Source organism: Anopheles funestus, chromosome 2RL (genome assembly GCF_943734845.2).
Source record: "Anopheles funestus chromosome 2RL, idAnoFuneDA-416_04, whole genome shotgun sequence".
NCBI classification, from domain to species: domain Eukaryota; kingdom Metazoa; phylum Arthropoda; class Insecta; order Diptera; family Culicidae; genus Anopheles; species Anopheles funestus.
The window spans coordinates 98,361,693-98,366,381 of record NC_064598.1 but is presented as its reverse complement, the minus strand read 5'-3'; the positions used below and the strand labels follow the sequence as shown (position 1 = coordinate 98,366,381).

The 4,689-nt window shown below is 42.7% G+C and overlaps 2 protein-coding genes across 5 annotated transcripts in view; one reads left to right on the top strand and one right to left on the bottom strand.

Moving 5' to 3' along the window:
- Positions 1 to 4,689, bottom strand: part of LOC125763523 (ankyrin repeat domain-containing protein 29) — a 356,565-nt gene that overhangs the window by 298,785 nt on the left and 53,091 nt on the right. The window lies entirely within an intron of this gene.
- Positions 2,787 to 4,689, top strand: part of LOC125763435 (probable G-protein coupled receptor Mth-like 1) — a 144,004-nt gene continuing 142,101 nt past the window's right edge. Inside the window, exon 1 of one of the 4 annotated variants that reach the window (XM_049426639.1) lies at positions 2,787 to 3,094. The gene's annotated coding sequence lies outside the window, so the exon portion shown is untranslated. Of the gene's footprint in view, positions 3,101 to 4,689 lie in introns of all 4 variants that reach the window. The other 3 variants (XM_049426640.1, XM_049426642.1, XM_049426641.1) reach the window with 3 other exon arrangements.

The following is a 4,689-nucleotide window of genomic DNA, read 5'->3' as shown; positions in this document are numbered from 1 at the left end:
CGGGCAAACCGAAACTGACAGCACGAGAGAGCGAGGACAACGATGAGATGCTGCCCGTGTTGCCTACCGTTCAGGCGCGCGCGTACTCCCTTAGCTCGAGCTATGAATGAAAGCGTACGCATTCCATATACTATGTGCCGTGCGTAGTTACCATGGTAACGATACCGGTGAGCACGATGTGAGATGAAGGCAGTAGCAGCAGAGTGAGTTGAGTGAGAGATTGGTGGAGGATGGTTTTTTAAACCATGGTTCAACATTTCGCACGGTTTGTTGTTCCCTTGGTTGCGTACGGTTTAAGGGACCGTTGTTCTCTCGCCCTCTCCGGCTATGCTTTGATGTGTAGAATTATTTTATTACCATTCTGCACCCAGCTGCTGTACCGCTGCGCTAGATTCCAGGACCTGCCGTAGACTGCACCCTCCCAATTTGTATTGCTTATCGTGTCCCGGTGTGTCAATTTGGTGGCGGCTGCGTAAACGAGAATCGGGTTGAACTGTTTTTTAAGGGGAGCTGTGTGTGAGCACGATAAGGACGAAGCCGAGAGATGGGCCGGGTTTTGCAAACAATGGTACGCAACAACAAAGTTTGACATTCGACCCAGCTCCAGGGGCATAGGTTAGGTTGTTGCACTCGTGACGAGCAAATGAGCCGCTAGCAATGCACGTCAGATGGTGCAGCAGCACCAGCAGTAAATCTCCCTCGTGCAGGGTGAATTTTTACGCATGATACACGGTACTGTACAGGACAGTTCCGGCCGTCGATTGAATGTGTAATTGAGTTACCTCTTGGGAAAGTGAATTTCATCAACCGTTGGCGTGATTGTGCGCCAACTCCTAAGTGGATATTTTTTTCCAGATAAAAAAAGGGGAGAGAATATTTGAATCGATGCTTCAGCGTGTTGATTGTGTGGCGTTTATTACGCTAGCATGGTACAGCATATTGTTGTGCATTCGTTAAAGCACTATCGTCTGAGTGGATGTATAGGCACATTTTCCCTTTTCATTTGTCACCGGTGTAATCGTTTGCCTCGAGAGAATTCATTACCGAATATGAATTATTTGTCCTGGGAAACGACAGGACTCGCTTCGGCAAAAAGGTATGACATTCGTCGATGTGTGCAGCCGGAAAACGACCGATAAACACGTTTGGTCTGTTTACCATATACTCGTAAACATAGTAAACGGGGAAAAATCTACGGCATCTACAGGAAGAAAGTTCTTTGGGACGACCAGAGAGTGCACAACCGATTTGTAATTAACTTTATAGCGATAATGTAAACCGTTCCGGCGTCAGCTTGCGTTAATGAGTATGCGTACGAATGAATGGTGCGGAGGAAGATGTTGAGGAAACAGGACATTGTTGGGGGAGAACATTGTGAGTCGTTGTAAATAGGTATCGTAATAAGAACAATTTACGATCGGCACGATTTGCGACGAAAAGTATTGAATTTGCTTTTGTGATAGAAGCAGAGAGAAAACAACAACAATATCATATTGTTTTGTATATTCGTTATTATTAAGGTTTTTAAATATTATCTCAAATACATCAACTATGTTTAATTCAATAAATTTGTTTTCCTGTTTTGTATATATACTAATTTTAGAATAAAATTTATTAAGGTTTTTTTTATGTTTTTATGTTCATGCTGTGTTGCTGGCATAAATTTTGTACACTGTACTATAAGGGATGAATAGTAACGCTTCTTGTAACGTAACATCTCGCGCACGAAGTTACGCACTTGTATAAAACATAGCCAATCTAGCATGAAAGTACTTGCGTAGAAGTTGTTTGCAACATATGTGTAGCAAAGGGTGAATTTGAGAACATAAATGGAGTATAACAGTGTGTGTGTACTACTATTTAAAATTAAATTCTGATTTAGTTATTAAACAATAGCAATTTAAATCAACAAATTCAGATCGTTTATTAAGTAACAACATTATCAACTCTTTAAACAAAATTATGCAAACCATTTTTGTCCAAATTTCCTTTTACGATATTGGGAAGAGATTATAAAATTCATTTTAAAAAACCCTAATATTTTATTAATCTGTAATAATTTCATTAATTTGAAAGGAAAAGCAGGAAACTTTAAAATAACGAACTAAAAAAAATTCCCGCGGTTTGCTTTACTCACCGCGAGTAGGAGTCGGTTGTACGCACACTGCTAAAGAATTGTTGTAAACAAACCGCGTCTGACACTTGCCGGTAAAACGTACGCAGCATTGTGTGCGTGTCGTAGCATAATTCCGATGAAAGCCGATGTCGGTTGGTGGACCGTTCGGATGAAATTAAGGGAAACAGCAACATATGCAAATATGAAACATTTACTCGTTATTTTTAATATGTATACTGTTTACAGTAAATCAATAGTATAATTATTAGAGATGTTTAAATTCCTACTATATTGTTAAAATTTAAAAACATTAATTTGTCATTCAACAGCTGAACGAAGATTTTTTTCTCTCTAGCATTTGATTATTCCAAACGAGAAAAAACAGCCAAAACAGAATACCACCAAATTAACGTATTTTATAATTTTACAACAATTCACAAGCAGTTTTATGCTGTTTTGTTGTTTCCCTCAACTCCATCCGAAGCTCCAATGTTTTGCTTCGTGTTTGATCGGATTTATGCTACGACACGCACACACCCATCGCCCACTTTGCCGGCAAGTGTCAGAAACGGTTTGTTTACCACAGCGCTTTACCAGTGTGCGTGCACAATCGAGCCCCTCGGCTCGGCGAGCAGCCTGATGGGCATTTGGTTTGCCGTGCGTTAGTTCAACTTCAGTCGCTTTCTTATTTTTCTTGCGTTCGCACATAGCAAGCGGGAGCTGCCGTTCGTTGTTCACGTTCGCGTAATTTATTTCCATTCCGACGCAGCGACGGGATTTCGCGCGCGCTCGTGTACCCTGTGAGTAGCAGTTGCATGTAAAACATTGGTGCAGTTTCTGGCAAGCGGCAATAAAAAAAAGAGAAAACTTACCAGCCTGAGTGCGTTCCAGTGCGGTTGTTTTGTGGGGTGCATTGTGAATAGGTGTGAATAGTGCTAGATCGGCAAACAACGCCAACTAAAAGGAAGCTGCCGTAAGGTGCGTGTGTGTGTGTTTGTTGTTTTCTTTCCGCTTTCCCGGGTGCGTTTTTTTGCAGCAAATTCGGCGAAATGGTGTTTTGTCACACTTTCACTGGCAATGAAAGCGGGCGTAAAGCATTTTTAACGCAATAAGAAAGAAGTGATGCGCAATCAGAAATTATAATAAAACCGGTGACAACGTTGCGTGATTCGAGGCAAAAATCGTTGCTGGTTTGCCTTAAAATCCACCTCAGGTGGCTTCCAATTTCATCGAAGCGAAATTCTCTTGTTTGCTGCAAACAAAAGATCTAGTTCGATCACACCATCGTACCACCGTCGAATACGCAATACGGAAAAAGTGTTTTATTGTGAGTGAGAGAGATGTCCTGCAACACACCTGTAGCGATAGATCCGCATCCGAAGGACGGCGAGAACGAGAGAGCGCGTGATCTCTCTAAACAATGCTTCGAAGCGAATGATCTGTTGGAACCGATCCGTTCTGCTTTTCGCTTGAAAGGGAATGGGTCAGTCCTGGGAAAGGTATTTCTTCATTACCACCGGGAGTACCTCACTTCTCTGCTGCATAAAAAAACCCCCATCGAGTAGATGGGTTTTTGTTTTTACTCTTTTATGTGCGTCTCGTCCATCGTTCGCGTGTGTTCTTGTTGTTCCTTTCTGTGAGGCGATTGTTCTGGGACGCATGTTAATCTCCGCTACGCCTGTGTTTCTATTCCACCATCATTCTAGTGGAAGATGTAGATGCTGTTGGTGGTGTTAGTGTGCAGGATGCGGTAGCAACAGAACGGGTTGAAAATAGCGCAAGATGAAGAAATCTAGTGCTCGCGAGAGGCGCGTGTAAAAGATCGCATTACTCACCAGCTAAGCGATGGATCTGATCGATCCTCTGCATGCAGACGCGCAGGTGTGTGCGTGATGGGGGTTTAGAACAATGTAAGGGCCAAAGGCGAAAGCGATCAAGCAGGAGAATGATATTACACAAAATTTAGGATTGAATAATTAGATTCTCTTCCACGTTGGTGGATGATGATGATGATGATGGGTAAATTAGTCATCAAGATTGATATTACATAAACACACATACACACACACACGCACAGTAATAAGTACGATCATAATGTTCTTTGCGATGCAATTACACAACCAAAAGAAGAAAGAAAAGAAAAAATCGATCAGAAGATGGACTGTGTGCTGTTTGTGCGCGTGTATGGCGTTCTGGTTCAAGCTGTCCGTGCATGATTGCACGATGAATCTGCCCACGGTGGAGATAAGCTTGATTCGCTTCCGAAACGACAGGTTTAATCTCACACGCATTTTGCGCATGTGGTGGTGGGACTATATTAGTAACGCACCGCGGTGACAGTTTGCATTATTAATTAGTGTGTTGGTGGTAACAGTAGTAGGCATTGCCCCCGGGGCGGGGGTGAAACAAAAACGCTATGACGCTGTTTCCTCTTCCCACGAGCACGATTGAACCTGTTTCGATCGGTGCGACGGGTTAAGTTGTATCGGTTCTTATCAAAAAACCGGTTTTAACCACCACGAGCGTACCGTGGCATGACGTTTTGATGGTGGAAGTACGCGGTGATTCGATCC